Below are 14,385 nucleotides of genomic sequence, written 5' to 3' on the forward strand. Positions count from 1 at the left end.
CATTCTATGACTCTCAACAGAGAATGACTTCCTCCAGTGGAGAATAACAAAGGTTGAGTCCAGTGGCACCTTCAAGAACAGCAACGTTTTATTCTGGGTAGAAGCTTTCACATGTATGCTTGCTTCTTCAGATACATGTAGAATGTCTTCTAATGGAAGATCGCTTCCTCTGATAAAGAAAAGTCCCTCTGTTGAAGGAAGTCTTTCTGTCTTGGAGAAAAACCTGCTGGGAGTCACAGAATCCAGCCTATGGTACCTCCAAAACTTTCAGTATGACAGACCTCAATTCAGGGGTACTGCAGAACCATGATTTAAGGATGGGAAGCACCCTCACAGACTTGCTATTCCCTTCTCCCCATCTTCACTCCCTTCCCCTTCCCACTGGAAGGATCCTTCCAACACTTCCTAGTTTTCATGAACAATAACTTGTCACAGTGTCTAAATATTTAAAGTATGGGTAATGCCTTCTGTCATAGGCCAGCCAGCTGCCACCTCCTCCTCCTCCTTGGGATCTGAAGAATCGGGCCCTACACCGACGGAATCCCCACCTGAGCAGACAGATCCGGCAGCAGACCCAATGGGGGAAGCATCAGGAAGCGAGGACACTTGCCCGTCATGGCTGGGTTGCTCAGTCTTCCAGGAGAAGAAAGAGAAGCCACAGAGGCCAGCTCCCCTGCCAGCCTCTCCTGAGCCAGCAGAGTGTAGAAGAAGTGAGTGCTTGGTGGCTCAGGAGACACGTAGGAGTGCCCGCTTGGCTGCTCAGCAATGGTCAGTGTTAGTTTCTGGAGTAGAGCCCTTGCAGGACCAGGACTGACAGGCTGATAGGGAAAAAGTAAAAGAGCCGCACCTGGATGTAGGATGGTGAATGCAACTGTAAGGAGTGACACCTGGCCCTTAGGGGATGAGCCAGCAAAAGGTGCGAATAAAAGGAACATGCTGAGCAAGGGTTATTTGGGCCTTTGCAAAGTTTTTATATGTTTCTGAAATAAACACGAGTTCTTTTGTCTATAACTACTGGTGTTTTTAACTTTTGACCCTTAACTAATTTTCTAAACTTCCTTTGGAGGTTTTTCCTTGGTTGCTGTGGAAGAAACCTTGCTTGCCAACCCTTTGTGCGCTGACCTGTTTAGCATACAGAGCTCTACCCTGACCCTGCTGCTTTGTACCTTGTCTCTGGTAATCTGTGCTTGCTCCTGAAGCCTGGGACCCAGACCCCTGTATCCTGCAGTTGTTCTCAAGCCTTGGAACTGGACCTCTGGACCTTAACCCTCCCACCCTGAACCTTGGACTCAGTCTTCGGATATCCAGTTCTAGACTGGTTTGTAGACCTTGCTCCTGTGTATTTCTGTACTTGTCATTGTATTTGTGTATCCCAGAAACCCCGGGTAGAGCAACAGCGCCAGGCTTTGCCCTGACTGTGATACCTTGCTTTCAAACCACACTTCAATATCTTGAAATGGGTTTGCAACTTACTGTCTGGAGGTGAGTGCTAATCATGGGGTTGGATCCAAACTAAACTCTCTGTTCCCACTGATTTGCCCTTCCTGCCGCAGACCTCACTTGTGACAGTTCTCATGGTCCCCCATCCCGTAGCTGCATTTTGTGGAGATCAGTGGGCTGCAGGGAGGGAGGCAGGAAAGTTCCATTCTGCCATTGGAAAATTTAGTTTAGATCAAACCCATGTTTTTGCTAGTGTGGAAGTCAACACCACAAGATGAATACTGTGTGTAAGTCGTTCGCCTCAATTAATATACAATAAAATTCAAATTTTACATAAAAAGTGTATTATTGCATTTCTTATTATGACATCACAATCTTGCAACAGCTTCTAAATATGTTCAATTTATTCCAGAAATGCACAAGCGGCAAGCAAAATACTCTGCATTCGATGACGCTTCCGCTGTTTCACAGGGCTGCTACATACAAAGAACCGAATCAAGCTGTTGCCATGCAGCCACTTCAGGTGGCATTAGTAAAGACTTCCTCAATATAACTGCCTTGTTGGACTGCGAAGAGTGTATGCCAGGGCAATGGACAGAGCTGTGTGTCAGACTCACAGCAAACAATGAAATACACTCTTGCAGGAAGGTTTTATTTCACTGAAGCCATGAAGTACTGAGAACAGATGTTCTGTTCAGAATAACACAAAGGGCGTGAGACAGGTATAATAAAGCAAGTTCAAAATAACATGGGCCAATAGATATGGTTCCCGCGCCCGCCTTGAGGGCTCATCTCGCTCTCAAACCTTGAGAAAGCAACGGTTATAGCTGATTAAACAATTCTTCTATTCTCACACTACTGTTCATTATAGACTAAGCAAAAAGCCTCCAAATGTGAACCACCTGTAGCCTTGGCTGATGAGCAGCAAGCAGCCGTGCCGGAAAACGACGAAGCCAGCCAAGAAGTTCTACACCGGGCAGTATCGGCGTGTGCAGTTAAAATGAATATATATGTTGTCTTCCCTATCCCCTACAAACATTGTTAGTCCTTTGTCTGTATTTGAGTAACTGTACATCGCTTTGAGCCCACTGGGGAAAGCGATTAATAAATGGAAAGTATTATTATTATTATTATTATTATTATTATTATTATTATTATTATTATTATCCTGAACCTTCTGCCCATCAACTTTATCAAGTATCTCTATGTTGTCATTGTTGTTCAGTCGCACAGACGAGTCTGACCCTTCACGACCCTATGGACCACATCACGCCAGGCCCTCCTGTCTTCCGCCGTGCTCCGGAGTTTGCTCAATTTCATGTTCGTTGCATCGATGACACTGTCTGACCATCTCATCCTTTGCCGTCTCCTTCTTCTTTGATCTTCAATCTTTCCCAGCATCAGGGTCTTCTCCAGTGAGTGCTCCCTTCTCATTTGGTGGCCAAAGTATTTGAGCTTCAGCTTTAGTATTTGGCCTTCCAGGGAACAGTCAGGATTGATTTCATTTAGGATTGACTGATTCGATCTCCTTGCAGTCCAGGGGACTCTCAAGAGTCTTCTCCAGCACCATAATTCAAAAGAATCTATTCTTCGGCGCTCGGCCTTCCTTATAGTCCAACTCTCGTAGCCATACAGTACTGCTGGGAATACCATCGCTTTGACCATACGGACTTTTGTTGGTAGGGTGATGTCTCTACTTTTTATCATGCTGTCTAGGTTTGCCATCGCTTTCCTCCCAAGGAGCAGGCATCTTTTAATTTCATGGCTGCAGTCACCGTCAGCAGTGATCGTGAATTCTGTCACTGCTTCCATGATTTCCCCTTCTATTTGCCAAGGAGTAATGGGGCCAGATGCCATGATCTTAGGGGGTTTTTTTATGTTGAGCTTCAAGCCCACTTTTGCGCTCTCCTCTTTCACTCTGAGCAAGAAGCTCATTAGGTCCTCTTCACTTTCTCCCATTAGAGTGGTATCGTCTGCATATCTGCATATCTACACATTAATGTATACTGCACTTGTTTAACTTTTTTTTCTCATTTCTGGTCAGTATGTGACCACTGTTTGTGTTTTAAAGTTATAATGTTATAGTGTTTGATTCTTTGTTATATTCTCTTGATTTTAAGTTGTAAAGAATTGTTCTTTTGCAACAAAGCTTTATATATTTACATATATATATAAAGCTACTTTCTCCACCCCATTCATAACATTGTAAACCTGTCTCATACTTCCCATCCTTGTCACCTTTTTTCCTAAACAGAAAAGTCCAAGATTCTTCAACCTTTCCTCATTTTTCCAGCTCTGCAATATCCTTTTTGAGACACAGCAGCCAGAACTTCCCGCAGTTTTCCAAATGGGGCAGCACCATAGCTCTACACGAAGCCAATCCTTAGTCAAGTAGGGATCACTCTTCAGGAAAATTAAATTCCTTCACTCAAGAGACTGTCCCTTAGAAAGCATCCGCTGTCTAAACTAACTGTTTGGTAGTCTGACACACAGACCCCAGCGCTCAATCTCACCAAGGCTTGTGTATCAAACTTCGACAACCGCCAATCACTTGGATATGGTTCTATGATTCCGGGGAGCTTGGCTCTCACACTATCTCTCGGTCTTATGCCCTGTAAGAACAGTCTATTGCAAATCCTTCACCATGCCTCCTCTTTCCTATAAACACTTCAGCATATCCAAGAAGCATTCCTCTGAATTTCTATGAGACTCTGAACTGAATACAAGCAGGCAAAACATTAAATAGTTAACATTCAAGGAATGACAAGTGATGGGGGGAACTAACAACAGAAAACACAAGAGACATAATAAAAACACTGTTTACTTATGCTAAGTGTCTTCATAAGGTTAAATTAAGACACATTTAATTAGCTTTAATTGCAGATAAATGTTACGGCTGCATTATTGTTTAAGCCATCAGTACAAGTAAGAAACCCATGAACATTGAACGTTTAAGAGACAGGTCTTATAAAGCAAAGCATCTAGCTGCATTTGCATTGACACACTATAACTCGCATTAACATATGCAGATTAAGCCAACCAAAAATGTTGGCATTTGCAACCTGGAAATGATTTATCTACCTAGGGAAATTTTTTATACACAGCACAGCAGATTTACCTCTGCAGACTCTGATCCAAGTGCTGTCTTTGCCCGTTTTCTTCTAGGCAAACTAATTTAAGGTGTGTGCAGACACAGCAATGTTCTTGGGAAATGAGAAACCACCCTGACTTCCATGGTCCAAAGCCCTTGATCAGTTCTGCAGACTGGTGCAATTTTGCTCAGTACGACAGTGGTTGGAAACGCGGAGTGTCAATCGATAAAAGCAGGGGTCATTTCCTGCAGGAGCGCACAGGAGCAGAGCTCCGGCAGTAAAGAGCCAAGGGGGCGGGCACATGCAACAAGCCCCACCCTCTGCTCCCAGCAGCCCTCAGTCAGAGCAAGAAGCAGCCAGGTAAGTTGCAGAGCGCCCCCCAGCCCCCCGGTCCAAAACAGTCCAGTGGCACCTTTGAGACTAAGTTTTATTCAGGTACAACCTCTCCCTCCTCTGCGAGGACAGATCTGCATGTCCCCCACTCCCAATAGCTAGCAATCCAAAACAGTCCAGTGGAGCCTGAGTGGTGGGTGTTGCCTTCTGACACACGTCCGGTGATGTCAGGGGGTATGGCATATGCAAATAAGTTATGCTAATGAGCTCCTGCACCTCTTTTTCTACAAAATGACCCCTGGATAAAAGCATTTCTTAGAGATAACAACAAAAGGTTTACCAGTATTCCTGACTCCTCCACTGAATGCGTACCTGCAGTGGGCTTATTTGCAATGTGTTGAAAGTCATTCCAACAGTCTGGCCTGGGCACCACGTGGATGGGGGGGGCAGTCAGGGCCTCTTATTACTTATTTATTATTATGCATTATTAATTTTGATTTATATCCCGCCTTGCCTGCACAGGCAGGCTCAAGGCGGCGTACAACAGTTAAAATACAATAAAACACAGATGCCAAAGCGCAATACTATAAATTACTATAACATTTCACAACAATGATATATATAAAAGTGCAGTCAAGTGCAGATGGCTATTGCTGTAAGATGATCCAATATAGCTAAGCCGGTATCCGAGTTGTTCTTAATGTCATTAACATGAGGGCTGTAACAGTTCGTTTTTTAATAGCTCAATCATCAGTGGCGGCTCCTAATCAAAGGCCTGGCGGAAGAACTCCGTTTTACAGGCCCTGCGGAACTGTAAAAAGTCCCGCAGGGCCCTGATGTCTTCCGGGAGCTCGTTCCACCAGTGTGGAGCGAGCACTGAGAAGGCCCAACTCTATTACCTTTGATTTTTAATGTGTTCACTGTTTTTTTGTAAGCTGCCTTGAGTCAAAAGGAAAAAAATGGGGCATAAATGCTTTAATAAATGACTATATGGATTGCTCACTGGTGAAAGCGACATAAGAGTCTTCTGCAAAGCGAATATTTTCTCAACAGGCAAAAAATCAGGGTGGAAAGGGAAGAAACTCTGAAAAAACAAGAAATGTTGATCACCGTGTGTGCACTTCTTCGGACGGTGAGTAAGTCTTTTACTTAGGGAACACCACGCAAAAGAGCCTCAGGTCACCAGTTTGGTGTGGTGGTTAAGTGCGCGGACTCTAACCTGGGAGAACTGGGTTTGATTCCCCCACTCCTCCACTTGCACCTGCTGGATGACCTTGGGCAAGCCGTAGTCCTGATAAGAGCTGTCCTTGAAAAAGAGCAGTTTCTGTCAAGAGCTCTCTCAGCCCCGCCTACCTCACAGGGTGTCTGTTGTGGGGAGGGGAAGGGAAAGGAGCTTGTAAGCCGCTTTGAGACACCTTTGGGTAGTGAAGGGCGGGGTATAAATCCAATCTCTTCTCCTTCTTCTTCTACTATAGTTGAGCAGTCATTTACCACACAAGTATTTTCCCTCCGGTTCTGGCCTGGATGGCCCAGGCTAGCCCGATCTCATCAGATCTTGGAAGCTAAGCAGGGCTGGCCCTGGATAGTATTTGGATGGGAGACCTCCGAGGAAGTCCAGGGTTGCTGTGCATAGGCAGGCAATCGCAAGCCACCTCTGAACGTCTCTTGCCTCGAAAACCCCACAGGGGTTTTCTTTCTTTTTTTTGTTTATTTTGATTTTTATACAACATATACACAATAGATTTGTTTAGGTTACAACAATTTTGGAGTATCTTATCCTTGTCTTTCAAACCATCTATCTAGTTTCTGCCACCTTTTCTTAAACACACTATCCACTTTTCCCGCCAGTAATGTATTTATTTTATCCATTTCTTTTATGTCCATGAACTTTATAATTAATTCTTCTCTATCAGGCAGTTTGTCTGATTTCCAGCATTTTGCTATAGCTATTCTTGCACTTGTGAGGATATAAAGAGTCAAACGTGCATCATTATGGTTTATTTTGTCAGGCAACATGTTTAGTAAATATATCTCTGGATTTAATGGTAAGTCTATTTCTACTATTTCTTTAATAAGTTAACCTCACTATCTGGGAGAAAATGCAATTAAAATCAAGATTTGCCAAAGACAAAACAAGAGGATTTCTGAAAATAAATACAAATTTGGATAAGATCTGGCTGTCCTCAGCAGATAAAATGATACAAAAAATATACAGTTATTTACTAGAGGAGGAAACGCAAACAGAAAAAATAAAACCATCGATGAAGACATGGTCAAAAGATGTAGGAAATAACATAACGCTAGAAAAATGGGTAAAAATGTGGAACTCAACAAAATTACTAAGAGCCATATCCTATAAAGAAAACATCTTTAAAATGTTCCATAGATGGCATTGGACACCGGATAAAGCATTACAATGTTACAAGAACGCATCAGGGAATTGCTGGAGATGTGAAAGAAATGTGGGATCCTACTCCCACAGGGGTTTTCTGATGTGACTTGGCAGCACTGTCCACCATCGTCGCAGCTTTCTCTCAGCTAGGCATTAAACTTACTATTCCTTACAATTCCATGCCTTTTTTTAAACATTTGTATTACTCTCATGGACAAAGACGTCAAATCTTTTCAGCTATTGTGCAACGCCCAGGACAGCTTTCGCTTCTGACATTTTACTTCCTTAACGAAATACCACATCTCAGTAGCCGTCAATATTTAATACTGTCCTCAAGCCCAATGCATGAATGCTCTGGTTCAGAAAACCCATTACTGAGAACAACATTAATATTTTATTGTATAAAGACATAATCATAATCTGCCTCGAGTGGGACTCTGAGGTAGCAGAAAAATCCCCTAAATGAACACAATATACATGTTTATAGTTTTAGGAAATGTGTGAAAACTGGAGACTAAAACGCAACTCATAAAGTTAGCAGAAGTTACTTTTCACATAACTCACTGAGAAAAGGATAAAGGAATAGCAATCCTCAGTTTCTACAGCAAAGCTCTCCTCTAATGAAAACAATACTTCTACTATGGACCAGATTCAGTATAATAAGATGGAAGAAGAAGAGTTGGTTTTTATACACAACTTTTCTCTACTCCAAGGAGTCTCCAAGTAGCTTACAATCGCCTTCCTTTCCTCTCCCCACAACAGGCCCCTCGTGAGGAGATAGGTGGTGCTGAGAGAGTTCTGAAAGAACTGTGACTGGCCCAAGGTCACCCGGCAGGCTTTATATGGAGGCGGAGTGAGGAATCAAACCCGGTTCTTCGGATTAGTCCACCGCTCTTAACCACCGTACCACGCTGGCACCATGCAGATGCTTGGTGAGGCAGTTTGGGATGAAAGTGAAATTATAAAATAGGGTTTTGCAATCAGATCTTCGCCATTCCCCACCCTCCTGGGTTGCTCTTCGGATCAAAACCCGATATATGGGAGATCTGATGAGCAGTCCAAAAGAGAAGAAGAAGAAGAAGAGGAAGAGATTGGATTTATACCCCGCCCTTGACTACCCAAGGGAGTCTCCGAGCGGCTTACAAACTCCTTTCCCTTCCCCTCCCCACAACAGACACCCTGTGAGGTGGGTGGGGCTGAGAGAGCTCTTGACAGAAACTGCTCTTTTTTCAAGAACAGCTCTTATCAGAGCTACGGCTTGCCCAAGGTCATCCAGCAGGTGCAAGTGGAGGAGTGGGGAATCAAACCCGGTTCTCCCAGATTAGAGTCCGCGCACTTAACCACTACACCAAATCGCTTCTTAGGGGTGATTTCCCCCTTTCTTTCTCCAATGAAGAGGGACCACAAATATCAGGGGAAACCACCTCTGAATGTCTCTTGGGGTCACCGTTAAGTCGGCTGTGACTTGGCGGCAAAAAAATAAAGCACCCAAGGCAAGTTTCAAAGGGGCTTCTGGCTTTGTTCTCTGCTTATACTCCAACATGTGGGTGTGCTTTTCCTGGGATCACAGATGCACACCCGTAGGCAACTTTTGTGGCACCCAGGCCAGAAAATTCCCAGTCTCTAGAGCAGGGGTGTCAAACTCATTTGTTATGAGGGCCAGATCTGACATGAATGAGACCTTGTTGGGCTGGGCCATGTGTGTCATAAAATGTGATGCCAGGTAGCGGAGATATAAACTTTATAAAGGACACAAACACAAAGGTTTTTTTTTAACTTAAAATAAAAACATGCTTAAAACATCAGCACCCTTGCAATAGTTTGCTTATTTCACAGTGTCTGATAACTGACGCCTCTTGCTCTGGATTACTGCATCAAAATGTCTGCACTGCTGCAATCTTTTTTTTAAATTATTATTATTATTATTTCCAAAACAGATTAAGCCAACTATCGCCAATAACAAAGATACATCATCATGAGATGATGCAACTCAATAACAATCATAAACTACGTCAATAAATATTGCAAATCGTAACATTTTAACAGAAGGGCCTTCTATATAGACATAAGTGTATTAGTCCACAGAGTTAAGGGGTAAGGATTACACATATCGTCTCTACTCGACAAACCTTGGTAATACTGTTTCATAACGTTAGCCATTTGTGATAATGTAAGTTTGCAGGTAGAATATCGTGCACAGTGAGATAAGAGAATATTTGGAACCAGATTGACTCAAATTTGTGATTGGATGTCTGAGATACCTGCGACCTATGCATTTTCTCTGTGATTTTTGCCATCACAAATTGTTCCCAAACTTTTTCATGCCAAACGGCTAGTGTTGGCGGTAAAGAAGATTTCCAACAAGACGCTATTGTAAGACGAGCTGAAGCGAGGAGTAATGAGATTATTTCTTTGTTTCTATTATCTATTTCGGTATTCCAGTGGTTTAATAAAAAAAATTCAGGCTTGAAATTGAGGTTTTGCGAAGAAATATCATAAATCTGTTTTCTAATCTCCTCCCAAAATTTGCCGATTCTCGCGCATTCCCACCAGCAATGTAGGTAGGTGCCAACCTGCCCACAGCCTTTCCAGCATTGCGGGCTGTTATTCACGTTTATTTTATGTAACTGTTGAGGGGTTATATACCATCGCAACTGAATTTTAAAAAACTGTAGTCGGACATTGAAAATGGTGGAGCAATTGGCTGGGGAGGACCACACACTTTCCCAATCTGCTTCATTCCATTGTACCGACAGCTCTTCTTCCCAACGATGTTGGAATTTGAATTTCGGATGATTCGCTTCCAAGATTATCGTACGGTATATTTTAGACACCGTGTCTTCTGGGGAATTGGGATATTGTTTAATGATTTTTTCTAGGTTTGTTAATTCCCTACCAAATGTGCCGTTCCGCAAGGTGGTCAGTGGGGTGTTTTAACTGTAGATACTGAAACCAAGGGGTTTGCTTCCCCATTTTCTGGTCAAAAAATTGCTTGTCCCGAATTGTTCCTTTGTCTATTAAGTCATGTAGGCATCCAAATCCTGCTTCCCTCCAGTCCTCAAAAGCGTGTGAAATTAGGTCTTGTTGAAACCAGCCTTGGCCAGTAAATGTGGACAGTTGAGAGATCCCTTGAGGCAGGAGGTGCTTGATCTTATCCCAAGTAGCAATTGCTGTTGACAATAAAAAATTTTCTTTGATCGATCTTGGTCTGGCAGTAGGTTTAATCCAGGCAATTTCTTGAAGAGTGAATGGAGCAGTGTATACTAATTCGATTTTTCCCCAGTGCTGCTGATCATCCTCGTATTGCATTTGGATCACCTGTGATAAAATTGCAGCTTGTAATAAGGGAAGATCTAGGCCTCCTAGTTTTGCAGGTCTGTGCAATAAGTTACAATTTATCCTAGATTTTTTCCCCTCCCATAGAAAGTTTGTTAAGGACTTTTGCCAAATTTGTAGATCTTTTTTAGCGATGAAAATCGGTAGTGCTCTGAAGAGGAATGTTGGAAATATGAAGCTCTTAATCAGATATAGCCTGTCCGGTAAGGTCAGCTTAAGCGAGTCCCAGTTAGTGAAGTCAGTTTTATTTCTTAGATGAAGAGCATTGTAATTGGATTTAAACAGGTCTTTTAAGTTAATCGGTATCATAACACCTAGATGTCTCCATGTTCCCTGAACCCAGCTAAAAGGACAAAGTTTATGCAGCAATTCTGCCGTCTCTTGCTTAATGTAAATAGGGTACACTTCAGATTTGCTGTAATTTATTTGTAGACCCGAGATTATTCCAAAGTTCTGTAACATGAGGAGGATAGCCTGGATAGATCTTGATGGTTCGGAAACGTATAATGTTAAATCATCAGCATATAAATGCTGCAATCTTGAGTATGCTGTTCAAGTGTGTATCTGTAAGCTGCAAACCAACGATGACGCAGCAGCAGCAGAACTGGAAAAAGAAGCAGAAGATGGCCAGTTCCACTGTGGACCTGAGAGAAGCCCTCCGGGCCCCCCCCCCTGGTCCAGCCCCCGGGCCGCATGTTTGACACCCCTGCTCTAGAGGTACCACAGGCATGGGGAGAACAGGGAGTGTTCTGTCCCTATTCTTTGTGTTCTGCTGCTCTAAGTGAAGTGAAATTTAACCAGAGATCACTGGAGTGAAACGTGGAAGTAAAGGCACAGAACACAAATCTTAAATCACGACAAAGCAGAGGGAGTCTGCTCAACATCCTCAACGACAAGAGTTTATACGGGCTGAGCCTGAGAGGGACGGCTGCATGGTGCTGAAGTGCCACCACCTTCCCTCTAGTGCTGCTGACGTAGCTTGGCAGAGCAGTGCGAACTGCCTGGCCTGGGAGTTACCTGTCAGCGAGGGCTCCAGCTGCCGTGGAGTGCGGGGGGGGGGCCTCTGGAATTGTAGGTTTCTTTTCTCTGTGCCTTCAGTGTTTCTTTATCTCTGTAACATGAGCGTTTGGCCTTGGTGTCTAGCACCAGCTTTCTCCTGGGAAACTGGACCCGTTAGCTGTGGCAGGCTCCTACCTGTTCCGTGATTGGCTCCGGGCCATCAGGGGACCCTCTTGAATTATGCATTTCTGCTTGCTTCGCGTGCTTATTGCCAGTTCTAACACGGGATGTGTCAAGATGATCTGCATGCTTCAATGTCTCAATAAACTTTACTTCTTGGCAAGAGAGTTGTTGGGAACTGAATGCTGCAGGAATCTGACGTTACCGGCTCAGGAAGCCCTATTCAAACTGGTCATAAAGTTGGCCGGGCAGGGAACGAGACCCTTGGAGCTCGCGGGTTGCAGACGAAACCATTCCAAAGCTGTGTCTAAAAATTCGTATGTAGGAAATGACAATGCTCAACCAGCCTCTCTTTCTGCTCCTTTCAAATGCCTGTGGCAAGACACTCAGTACTGGTAACTAGTTCGTCCATAGCCGCAAAACGCACCGCAGAAGTGCATCCATTCCCTCTCTAGTTTGAATGTGAGGAGGAAACCAGCTGTATTCTTTCTAGCCAGAAAGCGACAACGCCATGGCACTTCTTGCTGACCCCATAAACCTCACCCAGTTGCCTCTTCATTGGTTTTATAGAGACAGATGCATTTCTGCTCCTTTTTGCTGTTTAGAAACAGAACTATCACCTTTAGCAGGGCTGCACCTCTGTGTCTTTTGGTTCTTCGATGTGCAGAGAACTAATCCATAGCGACCTTTCTGACTCCAGACTAGCTCTACTGAAGGCAATAATTCCATGCTGGCACTGAACTGCTTCAGACTGCAAAAGGAAGCTCACGCATAATCCTCCTCCAATGCTCCCTCTAAGCTGTGGAGTCTTATGAGCAATAACTCTACTTTGTGAGCTACTGGCATTAAAGTTGTGAGCAAGCAATTTGGCTGCTGCATGAATTAGTTTGCTCTGGAGCCGTCCTTCCTGAGCTAAAACAAAAATGGGTGAGCTGGAGGCTAAAAAACTGTGAGCTAGCTCACACTAATTCAGCTTAGAGGGAACACTGCCCTCCTCTTACCCCTCCACTGAAACACCTCTCTCTGCCCAGAGAAACTCGTGAGAAGGGTTCCAACCAATGCTCCCTCTAAGCCGTGGAGTCTTGTGAGCAAAAATCCTACTTTGTGAGCTCCTGGCATTAAAGCTGTGAGTGAGCGGTTTGGCTGCTGCATAAATTAGTTTGCTCTGGAGCCCTCCTTCCCAAGCTAAGACAAAAATGGGTGAGCCGGAGGCTAAAAAACTGTGAGCTAGCTCACACTAACTCAGCTTAGAGAGAACATTGGTTCCAACCTAGCCTTCTACCTAAGATCTAGTTTTTTATATACAGGTGATGTTTTTACTTAGAACATTCAATTGTGTGAGCTTCCATCGGCAGCCTGAATAGTACAGTCCAGACAAACTTACTCTCTCAATGAGAATCAGGCTGTAATGATTTCATGTTTAACTGTGTGTGTGTGTGTTTAAAAGTTTGTTTGCATGGCTGTGATGATAATCTAGAGTGCTGAAATCAGGCAAGTGATATGATTGGTGAGTGACAGAGAGGGGGAGGGGTTTTGGAATGGATGCTGTGTGATTTGAATGTCTATCAAGAGGGTCAGTTAGATGTGACAGTTGATGAAGATCAGTCAAGTTCTGAGTTCTGTGAGAGAAACAGCAGTTCTGTGTATGAGAAGAGACCCATCCCTGTGTGGGATGAGTTTAGTTCTGGGGTCTGAAGGAGAGACCTTCTTGTGTGTGTTATGAAAAGTTGAAATATAAAGAAACAGTAACCATATATGGCCTGAAGGAAAAAGTGTTACAAAGTTACCTAAGGAAAAATCCCTGTCAGTAGGGAGCAGACTGTGTGTTATACCTACTTTACTAGTTACATGGTTCTACCCTCGTATTTATGTGTTCTTTAAATAAATCCTATTTCATTCAAGTATACCAGCTCTGGAAAGAATCCTTCCTCAGACCACATAGTTCCTCGAAAGCTTAAACCCTCGATATACCTACCCAGTGATGAATATTATATTATAAAGGTTTGGAAAGCCTTAAATTTCCTGGTGGCAGCCGGATTACCCAGTAGAGAAAAACATAAAGTACACTTTTAAAGGGAAACCAGACCTCCCCAGTAAAGGGGTCGTCACACAGGCCCTCGGCAGGAGGAGAGGAAACGGCTGCTCCTCCCTCTCCTGTGAGCAGCAAACTACACCACTTCTGTACCGTTCTGTTACACTAGTTCTGTGCCCCCTTCCTGTGCAGAGATCAAAAATTGTGAAGCAGACGATCAAAATGACCTCATTAGCAATTATTCAGAACATGGAGTTCCAGCAAATTAGGTCATCATACACAGCATTTCATTTTGAAGGGATAACACAACAGTGGAGCTTATGAAGCTTTGTCTGTGCTTTGTGTCCTACGCTACATTTGACTGCAGACTTTATCCACGGATGCTGTAAGGTAGAATGGATGGTTTAAAGTGGAGGGTATCACACCGTAATGATTTGGCCAAGGAGAATACGTTCATGCAAAATACAAATGCCTTTAAAACTTGGGGAACCTTCCAAGAAGAAGGAGGAGGAGGAGGAGGAGGAGGAGGAGGAGGAGATTGGATTTACACCCCCCCCTCCACCTGCAGTCTCAGCGTGACA

At 43.7% G+C, this 14,385-nt stretch overlaps 1 protein-coding gene across 1 annotated transcript in view; it reads right to left on the reverse strand.

Moving 5' to 3' along the window:
- The window catches only part of LOC107105562 (TBC1 domain family member 19-like), a gene marked incomplete at its 3' end in the record, with an annotated part of 79,051 nt that overhangs the window by 19,840 nt on the left and 44,826 nt on the right, over positions 1 to 14,385 (reverse strand). The window lies entirely within an intron of this gene.

This window comes from Gekko japonicus, unplaced genomic scaffold (assembly GCF_001447785.1).
Source record: "Gekko japonicus isolate JY-2015 unplaced genomic scaffold, Gekko_japonicus_V1.1 scaffold2656, whole genome shotgun sequence".
Taxonomy (NCBI): domain Eukaryota; kingdom Metazoa; phylum Chordata; class Lepidosauria; order Squamata; family Gekkonidae; genus Gekko; species Gekko japonicus.